Raw genomic sequence first — 17,831 nt, 5'->3', positions numbered from 1 at the left:
TGACCTTATGGGCAGATTGGATGGCAAATAAAAATCGTGGTAGATTCTATAAAAGTTTTATTAATTATTGCCTATGTTTTTATTCACATTATTTTTGTGGTGTGGTCTACTTAAGCTTTGGATCTGCTTCATTTTTTAGCCCATACTCTAAAATAAGCTGATAAAAGATAGTGGATATAAAACATATACATCATGGTAGGCTCCACAGTAGGGTCATCAAGAATTTGGTTTGTGAGGGCCTCCCTTTAACACCTGCATGGCGCCTTCATAAAAAAGTGCCATAGCTTGTCACATGTAAACCCTTTTAATTAGAGTCAAAAAACCTAAATTCAAGGATGGCCAGATGATCGGCCTTGCCCATTTCTTTTAGACAACCCCGAAAATGGGCAAAGACGGAAACTACCAAGTTGAACGGATGACTCTGACCACATGTATACCTGAATTGGGACCCACTTTGATGGGTTTGCATTCATCTCCACAAATCACATAAAGCCATCTCAATTTGACTTCCAGATGGGTTTCATCGACAGGTTGACCTGACCGACTCTTTAAGGGCTCATTTGGATACCACCAAATAAATTATTTTTTCTACTTATATCAGCAAATAAGTAAACTTATTTGAGATAAGTAAGTTTAGTTTAAGATCAATTATAAATAACTTTTTTACTTAAAAGTTATTTAATGATCACTTCATCTTAATAAGTAGAAACTAAGATAAGTTACTTGAGACATAAGTAACCTATTTTAAGTAAGTACTTATGACCCAAACGCCCCCTAATAGACTCAAGTTAGCATGTATCAACAACATGATTGATACGGAGTCGTAGTAAATATTCAAAATAACCATCTTTTGTCAAAAAATATAAAATAGAAGTTAGAGAAACAATTTATTAGGTGAGTAACTTATCACTGTAAGTGGCTTTGAGTCGAAGTAAGTCTTATGGAAGCTAGGTCTATCTTTTCTTAGTGACTCAGAATCTAAATCTAATTTAGTCTGAGTTGACTCAAGTGAGCCGAAACTTTAGAAGAACTATCCGGTTTGGATGAACTCAAGAACAATGCCACTCTTCTTTCTTTCTTTTTTAAATTGAGAGAGAGAGAGAGAGAGAGAGAGAGAGAGAGAGAGTCTGCTTGTCATCAATTCACTGAGTGGAGTGGTCATATGGACAATGGATTAATGGCCCATGGGTGGTAAGTCACAGGCTTGATTTTGAAGCATGCCTACGTTCTAGAAAATGGTTTTTTTTTTTTTAAATGAATTCTCTTCTATAGGGTGAAATGACCAAAATGACCTCATCAAGTGAAGTTAAGTATCATGGTGTCACGACGTGTGCTTATGACAATCAAATCATTCTACAAATGCAACCAACCATCATAATTAGATGGACTAAAACGTAGGTGGACTCTCAGGAGTTTCAACTCCCGGTCAAGGGTTCGAGTACCCATATGTGGTGGACGTCCTACTTTAAAGACGCAAAAAATAAAATAAAATATATATATATATATATATATATATATATATATATATATATATATATATATATATATATATATATATAAAAGATGGACTAAAAAACCAGGCCCATCCAATCATCAGGTGGGCCACAGGTGAATTTGAAGGATTTTGGGTGGTGTATATTAATTTTCATGGTGTCTTCCAGCTGATAATTGGGATGGCCTGATTTTTTGTTGCATGGCTGTTTTACATACATGATGTGGGCCCACCATGCTCAACTTCATCACAGTTTGGTACAAATAAATAGATAAGGGCATTTTGGTCATTTCACTTTTTAAATAGCACTTTTTATTGTAATTTTTTAAATTCACCCTGGCGCTTTCTGGTAAGGGTCAACCTGAGCCCAATAGCAGGCCCATTTAAGATTTTTAACTGGCTGGGTGCTGGGAGGGGCCTGAAGTGGAACGCACTATTGAAATCGGCTTGGCCTTATCAGGGACCACTTCTGGAGATGGTATATGATCAGAACCGTCCATGTCACAGGTAATTCCTCAGATGAGGCACAGTAAGAAACTCTTGCTGAATTGATGGTTTTGATCAATGATACTTATAGAAAAATATGAATTATTAAAAGAAAATATTTCATTAGATTACATTCAACTCAATGAATCAATGATCAGGATCATCCTTATGGTTTAGGTCTTTCCAGATGACAATCCAAAGCCTTCGATCAGCTGCCTGCACTGACATGGAATTCATTAGGAAAGTTTCTAACATCTACTAACCAGGGAGATTTTTTGGGATTCCCTGTCAAAGTCGGGGCCATGAGATTAGCGGTCTGGATATATTAAGACAGTGGTGTACGCATATGTGTGGGAAATGTCTCTCCTCTTTTCTCTCTCTTATCTGTATGTATGAAGTACTGATTAGGGAAGGCTTGTGTACATGCTCTTTCTTGTGTAGGGTGGTCAATGGGCCGGGCTACCCTGATAGGCTTTCCGGCCGGGCTCACCTCGGGCTGACCTTGGGCTAGATTGTTAGGCTTATGGGCCAGGTTCGGGCTCAAAGATAGACCCTGTTTTTGAATCGGGCCGGACTTGGACATCACTGTCAAAGGCCTGTTAGGCCCAGCTCGGCCCATAGCAATTCCAAAAAGTTTAAAATATAAAATCTCTCTCATACTTCCCACTATTTAAAACTATTTTTAATACTTTCGATCGTGTGCTCCATCCTGTGCTGACTTTACCAAGTTCTGTGGGCCCCACCATGATGTGCTTTTTATCCACACCATCCATCCATTTTGAGAGATCATTTCAGGCCATTAACCCAAAAATAAGGCATATCCAAAACTCAAGTGGACCACACCACATATAGCAGTGGGAACAATGATTTCCACAATTGAAATCTTCATAGGGCCTACCGTGATGTTTATTTGCTGTTCAACATATTCACAAGGTTGCGGACACCTTGTTGAAGGAAAAAAAAAACAAGGGTAGAGTCATTTCTCATTCTCGAAAATTTTTTGTGAGATTTTCAAATTTTTAGGATTTTTCTCTTGGAAAAAATCTTGCTAGAAAATTTAAAATAATTATTATAAAATAATAATTACTATTTATTATGGGAAAATGAAGCTAAACAAATGCATGTATAAGATAGATGAGCCGACCAGCCAGACTCGATGACTATGGATTGCTTGAGGCTGAAAAATCATCCCCACTTTTGGTTCGATTACTTTCTACCTCGGCCTCAGTTGTCACTTTGGCCATCGGTTACCGACCTCGGTTTCAAGGAATGACCTCGACCTCGGAGGTCGGCCTCGACCCTAAACCTTGACCTCAGAGGTTGGCCTTAGATACCGACATCGACCTCAGGCACCGGCCTCAACATTGGAATAGAAAGAAGAATCCTCTCTATATCTTGGTGGGATTACCTCCCGAGATATACGCCGAATATCACCCCAATCGAGGTAAATTTAGATATATTCTTAAAGTTAGAGTCCAACTCCAATACGGCATCTCCAGCATATCCAGCAAATCAACTCTAATACGAGACCTGTAAAACCCGTATCCTAGTCCGTATCGTTCTGTAGACTTCCGCGATCATCCCTTTCGAATTTCGGCGATCCGCGACCTGTAATCGATGTTTGCGCGCGACCCTAAGCCACAGCTTGTATATCTGAGTTGACTCGACTCGAAACTTATACCTTGTGATAGTGCTGTTGCCGTGGTTCCAATATTGCGTCTCGCGCGCCAATGTGATACCCAGGCCAGGAGTTGCAGGTCCGCTTTTATTTTGAGAAAAACGTCACACATTTGTAAAATCCAAGAGAATCTTTACCAAACATCACATCAATCAATCAAGTATAACCCATCACTCACTCATACCTCTTTCTCCCTCAAAGTCAACACAACCCATACCTAGTCAAGTACACCCATCACTCACCCATCACACCCATCCCTCTCTCCTTACATCCCCCCTCTCTCTCATTCTCCACCCATTCTCCCAAGCACCAAGGGAGAGCCAACACCCAAGCCTCCATGAGAAGAGTCAAGTGTGGCCCACTCCCTACTACTCTATCTCCCATCTCCACCCTTCAGTCTTCATCTTCCACCATCAAAGGGAAAGCCTAGGAGCTAAGGAGTCCATAGAGCCTAGAAGAAATGAAATCGGTGGGTGTTCATAGCACGAGATGGTGATTTTGATTTAGGGCCCACATGATTTGGGACCATATTAATGTAATGTAATGTATGTTTTGATGCATGTGTTAGAGGGGCCCAAAGTTGCGGGGGCCCTCCATCGCTCGTCTCTCTCTCTCTCTCTCTCTCTCTCTCTTTGACGTGTGGCCCACCTGATCCAGATCGTCCGATCATGAGGCCCACCTTACTGCTGCCTTTTGACAACCCTGGATGAAGGGAATATATATATATATATATATATATATATATATATCAACTTGATCTAAACATATGGCCCACTGGATGTGGGACCACCGTGACTTATGAGTTTTATCCACACTGCCCATTGTCTAGGACGATGGGACCCACCCAACACGTTTTGCACGTGTGGGGTGTGGGGCTTAGCATGATGGATGTGTTGTATCAGAGGTGGGATTGGCTGGAGTACCTCACACTAGCTTTTAGCCGCTTAATGACATCAGAAAATTCGGACGGTCTGACCATGAGGTCGTATCCATCCATCCATCTGTTTGGAGGTGGGGTCCACCCCACACGTGTGGGATGGTGGGACCCACCTTGATGTATATGTTTTACATCCAGACGGTGGTGTGGCACGCACCAGGATGTATGTGTTCCTCCAGCCATTCATATGTTTTGAGATGCGGGCCCACCCCACACGTGTGACACGTGTGGCCAGGTGGGACCCACCTTGATTTTTGTATTGTGTATCCACACCGTCCATCGCTAGACTGTGCTGGTGGGATCCACCGTGATGTAGTGTTTCTTCACGCTATCCATCTGTGGGATGGCCCACCACGTGGGGCGCACCTGATGTATGTGCTGTAACTAGCATGTGGGGCCCACCTCGCACAATTGTGTGTTGTCCACACATGGACGGTGGAGCCCTGACTTGATGTATGGTTTTGATCCACACCATTCAGTCCAGCGTGGACAGTGGGTCCCATTATAATGCACACATTGTATATTCACGCCGTCTGTTCAGCTGGGGCCCTGATGTATGTTTTCTAACCATGCCAACAATCTGTAGGGCCCACCCTACATGGGTGTAACCAGCACCGTCCAGCAGGGACTGGACGGTGGGCCTTGGCATTATGCATGGGTTGTATTAGCACCATCCATCCCAGGACGATGGCCGGGCCACACCGTAGCGTATGCATTGATCCATACCATCTATCAGGTGGACCACACTACAGAAATCAGTGGAGATTAAATGTCCACCATTAAAATTTGTTTGGGGTCACAGAAGTGCTGGATCAATATGAAATTATTTTCCCTCCTAATTCAGGCCTTTGTGACCTTATGAGCGATGGGATAGAAAATAACCGTGATGGTGGGCCCTGCGAAGTTTTAACAGTGTAAATCATTATCTCCACTGCTATTTGTGGTATGGTCCAGATGGTCTTCTGATATGATTCATTTTTTTGTGGGACATGCTCTTAAATGATCTCTAAAAATAGATGAATGGTGCAGATGGTGTAGCCCATGTGATGCGGCCCACTTGATGTATATGTGGCCCATGTGATGCAGCCCATTGTGATGTATTTCAAGGCCCATGGGACGTGGCCCATTATGATGTATTTGAGGCCCAGATGAGAGGCCCATTGTGATATGTTGGAGGCCCATGAGTTGTGCCCCATTGTGATGTATTCAAGGCCCATGGGACGTGGCCCAATATGATGTATGTGAGGCCCTTATATAATGCCTATGGTGATGCATTTGTGGCCCTTGAGGGAGGCCCATTGTGATGTATATTAAGCCCTTGCGTAACGCCCATTATGTTGTATATGAGGCCCGGTGTGAGGGCCCAAAGGGCCCAATGGGATGTGTATTGGGCCCTTATGTGAGGCCATGGGCCCACTAAATGTTTAGCCCTATGAGGGCCACTCCTTCGGAGCAATGTTGGTTAAATGTCCACATTGATGGGCAATGATGGTTGAATGTCCACATTGTGATATTCTCTTAGGCCTTGTTAGGCTCATTCTCATTGATGTCGATTATCGAGGCCGATGTTGATCATCGAGGCTAATTATTGATGTAAATTATCGGTGTCGGTTATCGATACCGATTATGAGTATGTGACAGCATAACATCATGATATATGCCCATACGCACATCTATATATTTGTTTGAGATGTGGTTGACCATTGCATATGTCATAGGGCAGGTTGTTCATGGGACTCCATGATAGGTGGAGTCATCCCACATGAGTACACGGTACGCGTAAGATTGATGCATGATTGGATTATATGACTCATGCATTTCGCATTTATGTGACATGTTCACTTGGCGCCCTAGCAATATCAGAGCTGTGGCCTCCATAAGTTCATCGTGGATGGCTAGATGGGACACTGAAAATCTTTTCTATATTGGGTGTTGTTCACTTCCCAAGTATAGGGTTGTGATGTAGTAATAAACTCGGTGAGACCGAGGTCGAATCCTAAGGGATTAAAATCTGTACGTTATCTGAAACTAAGTAGAATTAAAATTAGATTAAGATGAAATCTAAATTGATTATAATTTGAGGAATAATGGTGAAATATTAATGTAAAACTTAAGAAATTTAGAGGTAGGAAACTAGGGATTCAGAGGATCCACTTGTAGAGATCAAGGAGATCTTATGTCTGTTTCAAGAACTCAACTGAACTTAGAGTCTCATCTTCATCCAGTTGAAGAGTATAACCATGAAAATCAACTGAACTTTCTTTGATATAGTTTTCAAGAGATGAAAGGTATATGAATTAGAATGGATTCCATCACTAAACCATGCCCAAGAGACAAAGCAAATAATAGAATTAAACTAATTAAACCAATCAACATGATATGAGGGTTAAGAAGGGAACCGACATCCAACCATGCCCAGTAGACGATGGCGAACAACAGGGCTTCTTGACGTCAAAATCAAAATAAGAAAAAGGAACACGCTCAAAGCCATTGTAGACCCATTGCAATTTCAGTCACAACAGATCATTAAAGACTAAAAACATTCCCTTAATAATCAAACTAAAATCAAATTCGGTTCATAACTTTAAATTAAATTAAAAGCATAAAATACAGGACCCATCTCGCTGCAAGCTTCACCTCTTAGCCCTAGCTAAGAGGTTTAGCCCAGCAACATGATTAGGCTGAACATCCTGAAGAAATAGTAAAAATAAAACTAATAAAAATTAAATACTATTTTCTCTCCCTCTGTCTACTCTACGGCTGCCCACTTTCACAGCTTTTAAAAATTGGATCTCAGGCATGTAATTCCGTCGATCTTGGTCCCCTAGAGTCCATCCCTTGCCTTTAGTGTCATCAGAGTGTTAAATCCATGCTTTAAGCTTCCTTTTCAGTCCATGCTCGTAAATACACTCTGCATCATAAACATGATTAAAGCGGGCCATTAAATGGTATCATGTTCGTAAATCCAAGCAATAACCGGGGTCTAATATGCAATATTTGACCCTCAACACAACCCCTAACTAGCATTTTGCTAGTCCCGAGCAAAATATGTGAAAATTAAGTTGAGAATCATAGGAGAATTTCTCGAGTGATTTTTGAAAAACTATCCAAATTTCAGAATTCTAAAGTTCATGAATGTTAGGCATAACTTTCTCCTAGATTCAAGCACACGGTAAACGTCATAATCAAGTGGAAACTATTAATCCATCAATTAGAATAATTCTAAATATTTAGTTTCATGAGTGTATAGTATATTCTCGGCTTATCAACATGAAACTCACTTCTCAATTTCAGGATATCATTGGTAGCCAATAAGAGAATTCATGATAACCAAAATTTACCCCACAGATCATCCTTTCATTCCTTCAGCTTTTAATTTTTTCAGTAAAAGTAATGCCAAGAAGGGGAATCAAATCCTCACCTATAGGGAGCAAACCTATGGTGAAGACTGTACACCCAACCCTTATCGCGTATCATCTATGGGGAATTAAATCTACACCTATAGGGAGCAAACTTATGGTGAAGATTATTTGTACAACCCTTTACAAAGGTATCTGTTTTTTTTTTAGGTATTTTCTTTTTCTGCAATTAATCATGATGGGCAAATTTTTCAGGCTGGTTCCTTACATGCTTAGTGATTACCAAATTAACCCTTCCATATCAAACTGAAACCTTTATGTGAAAGCAAGATGTGTCTTGTGAAATCATGACTCAATCAATGTTTAAAACCTCTAATCATGGATTAACAATTCAAACTTAACTGTGAAATCTAAAAGATACTGAATCCAAGAGTCATAAATTACCAACATCACTTATCTTGTAATTCTAAATCCAAGATGGTCGTTAAAATCACTTCAAATTCATACGAAATTCCAGAAAAATTTAAAAATTTTCACAATTTCTGCTCAAGACCAAGAAAACACTGATTAGGTAGCCTAATCTCCCACCCCCAACTAAAAATCTACATTGTCCTCAATGTAAAAGAAATAAGCATATAATGCACATGGGACAACGAAAATATAAGAGGAGTGATGGAAAGATAGTACCTGAATGAAAGAATTAAGAGGCTTTCTAAAGATATCTACGTAAGAGCGGGTCAGCACAAGAGAGAAACCAACAGAAGAAAAATAAAAATAACAAAAATAAAATCCTACCTACACCACTTTCGCAGGTGCTCTCGATTGCATTTAGCATATGCAACAAGCCTTTAAACCCCTAGGTTACCCCTAGTGGACGAGTTGTAGTTTCGTGAGGGTTTGCAGCAATGTTACCCACAAACATTGACCTAACTAACTAGGAAAATAAAACGGAATAAAAAGCTGGGTTGGCTCCCAGGAGCATTAAGTTTACCGTCTATCCTAAAATAACATAAAGGAAACTACCCTAGTCCTATAAAAACAAGAAACTTACTTATACCTCCATCAGACTAGGAGATCAATCCTGGTAAACAGGATCAGTCAGAGGTATGGACATGTCCTCTAAATCAAATTTCTCAACAAATGGCTTTAAGCGATGTCCATTTACTTTAAACTCCTTGCCATTGTCAGGATCTCTTATCTCAACGGCCCCATGAAGATACGTAGTGACCACAATGTAAGGGCCAGTCCAATGAGATCGAAGTTTACCTGGAAAGAGATGTAATCGAGAATTATACAAAAGGACTTTTTGGCCAGGTGTGAATGATTTTCGTAGAATACGTTGGTCATGAAACGCCTTCATTCTATCCTTGTAAATTCTCGAGTTCTCGTATGCATCGTTCCGGATTTCTTCGAGTTCATTCAACTGAAGTTTGCATAGTGAGCCAGCGTTGTCCAGATTGAAATTCAATTTTTTGTTTGCCCAATAGACTCTATGTTCCAACTCCACAGGCAAGTGGCAAGCCTTCCCATAGACAAGTCTAAAGGGAGACATTCCAATAGGGGTTTTAAACGCAGTACGGTAAGCTTATAAGGCATCAGTCAATTGGATTGACCAATCCTTATGATCAGGGTTAACCGTTTTCTCCAAAATGTGTTTGATCTCCCTATTGAAAATCTCAACTTGCCCACTTGTCTGTGGGTGATATGGGGTGCTCACCTTATGAGAGATATCGTATTTCTTCAGTAAACTCTCGAATGGCCTATTACAAAAGTGTGAGCCCCCATCACTAATGATAGCTCAAGGCGTTCTGAATCGGAAAAGGATGTTCTCTTTTAGGAATTTAATGACCATGCGATGGTCATTATTCCGACACGGAATCACTTCAACCCATTTAGTGACATAGTCTACAGCGATCAAAATATATAGATTTTCAAAAGATTGGGGGAATGGTCCCATGAAATCAATGCCCCAGCAATCAAATGCATCGATGATAAGAATGGGATTCAAGGGCATCATATTTCAACGGGACAACGTTCTCAATTTCTGACAACGCTCACAAGCTTTGCAAAACTCATGAGTGTCCCTGAACATAGTGGGCCAGTAAAAACCACACTGCAAAATCTTGGCTGTGGTCTTTTTGGCAGAAAAGTGACCACCACAGGCCTGTGAGTGACAAAAGGAGATGACACTCTAATGCTCATCATCTGGCACACATCTCCTCAAGATTTGGTCTGGGCAATATTTAAATAAATATGGATCGTCCCAGAAAAAGTTGCGTACCTTGGTAAAGAATTTCTTCTTATCTTGTGCAGTCCAATATATCGGTATGGAACCTGTGGCAAGATAATTAGCGATATCAGCAAACCAAGGTGACTAGGAGACTTTGAACAGTTGTTCATCAGGGAACATATCATTGATATGGGTCACCTCAAGGGAATTAGAAGTATTAAGGCGAGAAAGGTGATCGGCCACTACGTTCTCTACTCCCTTTTTTATCTTTAATTTTCAAATCAAATTCTTGGAGTAAAAGGATCCATCGTATCAGGCGGGGCTTAGAATCATTCTTAGAAAGAAGATACTTAAGTGCCGCATGATCTATGTAGATAATGATCTTGGATCCGATCAAGTAGGACCTAAATTTGTCCAAGACGAACACTACGGCTAAGAGTTCCTTTTCCGCAGTCGAGTAGTTCACTTGGGTAGGATTTAAAGTCCTACTTGCGTAATGAATGACGTACGGCCTCTTATCTTTTGTCTGACCTAGAACCGCTCCAAGAGTATAATCAGAAGCGTTGCACATAAGTTCAAAAGGAATCCTCCAGTCGGGTGGTTATATGATGGGTGCACTAGTCAACATGCCCTTAAGCTTGGTGAAAGCTTCCTGACATGGCTCAGTCCACTCATATGGTGCATCTTTTTGAAGTAGATTACATAAAGGACGAGAGATGAGACTAAAGTCCTTTATGAATCTTCTGTAAAAGCCAGCGTGTCCTAAGAAGGATCGCACGTCCCATATGTTCTTGGGTGGAGGTAGGTTAGAGATAAGATCAATTTTTGCCTTATCCATATCGATTCCTTTGGACAAGATAATATGTCCGAGGACAATTCCCTTATGAACCATGAAATGACACTTCTCCCAATTAAGTACCAAGTTCTTTTCTTCACATCTTTTCAACACACATTTAAGACTTTCTAAACACTTGCTGAAAGATGAACCGAAAATAGAGAAATCGTCCATGAAGACCTCTAGATATTTTCCCACCATGTCAGAAAAGATACTTATCATACATCGCTGAAAGGTGGCAGGGGCATTACATAATCCGAATGGCATCCTTCTGTAGGCAAAGGTGCTGTAAGGACATGTAAATGTAGTCTTTTCCTGATCCTCAGAGGCGATTTCAATCTGATTGTAGCCCAAATACCTGTCAAGGAAACAGTAATAGGAATGACCAGCTAGCTTTTCCAAGATTTGATCAATGAAGGGCAAAGGAAAGTGGTCTTTCCTCGTAATGGTATTCAGCTTCCTATAGTCAATGCACATTCTCCAACCAGTAGTAACTCTAGTTGGCACGAGTTCATTATTGGCATTGGCTACGATGGTGATCCCGGACTTCTTAGGAACCACCTGAGTTGGACTCACCCATTGACTATCGGATATGGGGTATATGATACCCACATCCAATAGTTTAAGAACCTCAGCGTTAACCACTTCCCTCATGTTTGGATTTAGTCTACGTTGTGATTACCGAGCGGTCTTCGCATTATCCTCAAGATATATGCTGTGAGTACAAATCGAGGGGTTGATTCCCTTGAGGTCCGCTATCGTCCATCCAAATGCTCCCTTATGCTCAATGAGAGTAGATATAAGCATACTCTCCTGTTCTTTCTCCAGGTGGGCAGAGATCACCACCGGGTATGTCTCATCTTGACTTAAATAGACATATTTAAAATCAGAGGGTAAAAGTTTTAGGTCAAGCTTCGGCGGCTTGAGGTTAGACGGTAGAGGCACTACATTAGTTTGGGGCAACTCTTCAAATTGTGGCCTCCACCGGTTAACTTCAAGTACCTGTGCAGTATCAAGCAAGGCACACGTCTCCCTAATCATGTCATCATCAAAATCATGGGAGTGGGCCAGGCACGTCTCTAGAGGGTCGGAGGATAAGGTCAGAGGTGTCGTATCTTCCACTAAAGAGTCAATCATGTTAATGTCGTGAAAATCGTCATCATCCTCTAAGTTTCTGCCGTTATTGAAAAAGATGTTTGACTCCAATGTCATATTCCCAAAGGACATAGTCATGACACCATTCCTGTAATTGATAATTGCGTTTGAAGTGGTAAGGAATGGGTGACCAAGAATGATGGGAATCTGAGTGCTCATGTTATTGATGGGTTCGGTGTCCAGGATGATAAAATCTATAGGGTAGTAAAATCTATCAACTTGGACCAACACATCCTCAATTATCCCTCTTGGTACACGAACAGAGCCATCAGCAAGTTGTAATGTGGTTAGGGTGGGTTTTAATTTACCTAAACCTAACTATTTGTATACCGAGTAGAGAATCAGATTGACGCTCGCTCCTAAGTTAAGAAGTGCATGATCAATTCGATGGTCCCCGATTACACATGATATGGTTGGGCTACCGGGATCTTTAAATTTCTGTGGCACGTCTTGCTTTAGGATGACACTCACTTTCTCGGTCAAGAAGATTTTCTTTTGAATACTCTGCCGTCGTTTGGTCGTGCATAAGTCTTTCAGAAATTTGGCATATGAAGGTATCTGTTTTACGACATCAAGTAGAGGAATGTTGACTTTCACTTATTTCAACACCTCTAGGATATCCTGAGAGTTAGAGAGAGGTTTTGGTGAGACCAACCGTTGGAAAAATGGAGCAACTGGCTTTTCTAAAAGTTCCAGTTCTAATTTTTGTAGGGCTTCACTAGATCTATTATTGTTGTCCTCCTCTGGTTCTTGAGGCTTTTCGGGCCTAACCGGAAGGGTTTTATCAATGATCTTCCCACTCCTAAGAGTGGTGATGGATTTAACGTGCCCCATTTGATTTGAAGAGCTGGGATCACTTATCTCGTATTGCGGTTTAGGATTGGGGGGCGGTTGTGTAGGAAGCATTCCCTTTTCTATAACCGTCATACGTGAATCCATCTTTTGCATAAAGTCTCGCATTGCCTGGGTCAGCTCTTGCATGGAATTTTGAACCGATTCTTCTTAAGGTTTCTCCTGATTTAGATTTTGATTGAAGAAATTTTGACGGGTAGCAGTTTGTCCATTTCTCCAACTAAAGTTTGGATGATTTTTTCAACCAGGATTGTACGTATTAGAGGTTGGTCCATTGAAAGGTCTTTGATAATTATTTACGGCATTGGATTGTTCATTCAACACTTCTCGAAAGGCGGGTATTGTAGGACAATTTTCAGTTATATGAATGTTGCAATCACAGATGCTGCAAACACTTTCATTAACTTTATCCTTCTTTCCTTCTATAGCCTCAACTTTCCTTATGAGCGTAGTTACTTTACATTTGAGATCATCCTCTTCTTTCAAGAGATGCAATCCACCTTTCTCCTTTAATTGAGTCGGCCTAAACGTGGTGTTCGATTTTGGGTAATAATCCCATGATTGTGTTTTTTCAGCAAGACTATCGAGGTAATCCCATACCTCATCGACATTTTTATTAATGAATTCTCCATTACACATTGCCTCGACCATTTGGCGCATGGAAGATGTCAGTCCATCGTAGACAAAATTTGTAATGCGTCACGTTTCAAAGCCGTGTTGTGGGCATGAACTGACCAAATCCTTGAACCTTTCCCAACATTGGTAAAATGTTTTATCCTCCTTTTAGGTGAAGTTCATGATTGCTTTTCTAGGTAATCGTTTTATGATGTGGAAAGAATTTCTTTATAAATTCCCTTTGCATATCATTTCATGTGCCAATGGATCTAGGACGCAGTGAATGTAACCACATCTTAGCCTTCTCCTTCAAGGAAAAAGGAAAGAGTTTCAGCCTGACTGTGTCCTCATACACATTTTGAAAATATAAAGTGGTTATGATCTCATCAAACTCTTTCAAATGTAGATATGGTTCTTTAGATTCAAGCTCATGGAACTTAGGAAGGAGTTGGATAACCCCTGGCTTGATGTCTATATGTCCTGTATCTTCAAGAAAAATCATGCATGAGGGCGTACTCAGCCCCGTTGGTTGTAAATAATCTCATAAAGTACGAGGCGGGGGTGCTTGATGCACCTCATTCTCATCCTGAATGTCCTCCACCCTAGGTTGGGGTAGAAGAGGTTGGTTTTCAGCCATTACTTCAATTAACTCAAGGGATTTCGAGTAGTGTTTAGTCTTGCGATGGATAGTTAACCCCTCAACCAATCCTCCTTCAGTCAAGAGACGTCGAGTGTTGTCACGAGCCCACTTGGGAATGAAACACTCGCAGCCCTCAATCAAATTCGAAACCTAATCCTAAGAAAGGAAAAGAAAATCTAGAAAGAAAGAGAAGGTTGGAAAGAAGCTACCAAATTGGAGTCCCTAAGTTAAAAACCTGCAAAATAAAACAAAATAAATTAGATTATAAAAAGAGAAGGGCTAAAATTAGAAAATTCTTAAAAAGAAATATAGCAGTAAACTGATTTCTAAAAGAAGGAATTCCTAAAAGAAAGTGAAAATTTCTAAAATAAATTAGGAAAGTCCTAAACTAGAAAGTAAGTTCCTAAAAGAGATCTGAAAAATAGAAAGTAGAGAAAGAGCTTACGGAATTAGAAATTTCTATCTTAAAAGCCTACAAAATAGGAAGGTTAGTTTCTAAATAAAAAGTCTACAAGTAGAGAATTTCTAAAGATAAATTAGGAAACTAAGTTAGATTTTAAAAGAGTTAGACTTAGAAATAGAAAGTTAGTTTCTAAAAATAAGACCCAGAATTAGAAAGTTTCTAAAAATAAAATAAAGGAAAGATGAGTTACTTTCTAAAATTAGAAAGAATTTCTAAAAAGGGAACTAACTAACCTAGTTTCTAAAAACAAAAGAGGAAAGTTTCTAAAAATAAACTATTTCCTAAAAACAGCAAAAGTAGAGGAATTAGAAAGGGATTACCAATTTAGAAGTTTATGTCAGGATCCTACAAAACAGGAAAACAAGTTAGTTCTAAAAATCAAATAAAAATCTAAAACTATAGTTAGTAAAATCATAATCTTAAGCTAATTCTAAACCTAATTAATTTTAGAGAATCGCAACCGTCAATCCCCGACAACGGCGCCAAAAACTTGTTCACTCCCCAAGTATAGGGTTGTGATGTAGTAATAAACTCGGTGAGACCGAGGTCGAATCCCAAGGGATTGAAACTTGTACGTTATCTGAAACTAAGTAGAATTAAAATTAACTAAGATGAAATCTAAATTGATTATAATTTGAAAAATAATGGTGAAATATTATTGTAAAACTTAAGAAATTTAGAGGTAGGAAACTAGGGATTCAGAGGATCCACTTGTAGAGATCAGGGAGATCTTATGCCTGTTTCAAGAACTCAACTGAACTTAGAGTCTCATCGTCATCCAGTTGAAGGGTATAACCATGAAAATCAACTGAACTTTCTTTGATATAGTTTTCAAGAGATGAAAGGTATATGAATTAGAATGGATTCCATCACTAAACCATGCCTAAGAGACAAAGTAAATAATAAAATTAAACTAATTAAAAACCAATCAACATTATATGAGGGTTAGGAAGGGAACCGACATCCAACCATGCCCAGGAGATAATGGCGAACAATAGGGCTTCCTGACGTCAAAATCAAAATAAGAAAAAGGAACACGCTCAAAGCCATTGCAGACCCATTGCAATTTCAGTCACAATAGACCATTAAAGACTAAAAACATTCCCTTAATAATCAAATTAAAATCAAATTCGGTTCATAACTTTAAATTAAATTAAAAGCATAAAATACATGATCCATCTCGCTACAAGCTTCACCTCTTAGCCCTAGCTAAGAGGTTTAGCCTAGTAACATGATTAGGCTGAACATCCTGATGAAATAGTAAAAATAAAACTAATAAAAATTAAATACTATTTTCTCTCCCTCTGTCTGCTCCACGGCTGCCCACTTTCACAGCTTCCAAAAATTGGATCTCCAGCATGTAATTCCGTCGATCTTGGTCCCCTGGAGTCCGTCCCTTGCCTTTAATGTCATCAGAGCGTTAAATCCATGCTTTAAGCTTCCTTTTCATTCCATGCTCGTAAATAAACTCTGCATCACAAACATGACTAAAGCGGGCCATTAAACGGTATCATGTTCGTAAATCCAAGCAATAACTAGGGTCTAATATGCAATATTTGACCCTCAACAGGTGTCATAGATGTTCCTAGGTGAAAGTTCCTAAACCCTCTAAGTACCAGAGGACGCTCCAACGTTTAAATTGAGTAGATACGAGCACCCGAGTAACAAATACTAGTAGGTCGCGTATCCTACTATGTGGTGGTCTGTTGGAAGGAGGTGTGGCCTTACCCGCCCGAGGGAGTAGGCAATGTTAGGCTGAGTCTGACCAGCTCATAAATGGGTCCACTATCGATGAGCCGAGCCCGATATGGACAGGCGGATAGTGAGGTCTCTTTCACCTACCCAGTTATGCGCTTGATGGGATAGCAGGTGGCTTGGAGTGTATTAGACCCCGGTGATGATCCTAGAGATATACGGTACTGATATGTGGACTTATTGAGTAGGAGTTGCATACTCAGCATTTGACTCATTCATTCACTATCCACTCGAGCTGGTGGCGTGTAACTAATTGTTATGTGTATCTTCGCAATGGCCAGGATTTCAGTTGGAGCGTGCTACCAACCTGAGATCAAGAGTTTACCACATTGAGTCTAGCTATCCAAATTTAGGTATAGGACTGGTTTCAATATAAGTTTGTTGTGATGGACCCCATAACCTGCGATACGACATACTATTATCCCGACTTCACAGTCCAGCTTGGTCATTTCATTCGCACTGCATATTGCATTGCATCTCCAGCACATAGCATTTGGTTTATTGTGCTTCTGTTTTGGCATGGCCTAGATACGGCTGACGGTATTCATGGACTCGTCAGGGTTTGTATATTGCATTGTATCCTTAGTATATAATATTTGGCTTACTATGTCTCCGCATTGCATAGTTAATCTACATTGCTTCCTCGGTATATGATATTGGCTTATTATGTTTTTACATCACATAGCCTGGATAAAGCTGTTGGTATTTATGAACTTACCGGCATGTTTTCGCATTGCTCTGATATTGCATACCTGACACTTACCTTGTGCACACACATACACTACCCCTTAAGCTTTCTATAAGCTTATGCACGATAGATGCATGTAGGTGGCGTTAGGTCGCAGCATCGTTGAGCTTGGAGCGTGCAGCTGTCTTCTAAAGCTTCAATTTTCGATATATGTATTTCCTTTTCAGTACTGTATTCAATTGTTCATATTAGTGGATATGTGATGATGATGTTGCCTTTGTGATTTGGGTAAACTTATGGTTATGCTTCTTATGAGATAAATGTATATTGAAAAATCTTCCTTATACGATCGCAGGATCGGAATCTATCGTATGGGTGCTGGGAGCCAAGAATGGGGTACTACGGAGGCTGTCGGCACTTGATTCGGCGATCGAAAATTCTATGAGCCCAGTTCCCGAGTTTGGGGCATGACAAGATCACCTAGAAATCCTATAAATATACCCCCCACCATGGAACAAGGTACACACAAATATACTTATCATACTATGCTTACTATGAGTCCATACGCCCAACTTAAGCATCAGAAGGTCCTTGGCCTTAACCAACGCTCCATATGTACATTCTCTTCTACATTCATTAATTTGCA

This window comes from Magnolia sinica, chromosome 18, assembly GCF_029962835.1.
Source record: "Magnolia sinica isolate HGM2019 chromosome 18, MsV1, whole genome shotgun sequence".
NCBI classification, from domain to species: Eukaryota; Viridiplantae; Streptophyta; class Magnoliopsida; order Magnoliales; family Magnoliaceae; genus Magnolia; species Magnolia sinica.
The sequence above is the reverse complement of the archived record's forward strand: the minus strand, read 5'-3'. Positions refer to the sequence as shown.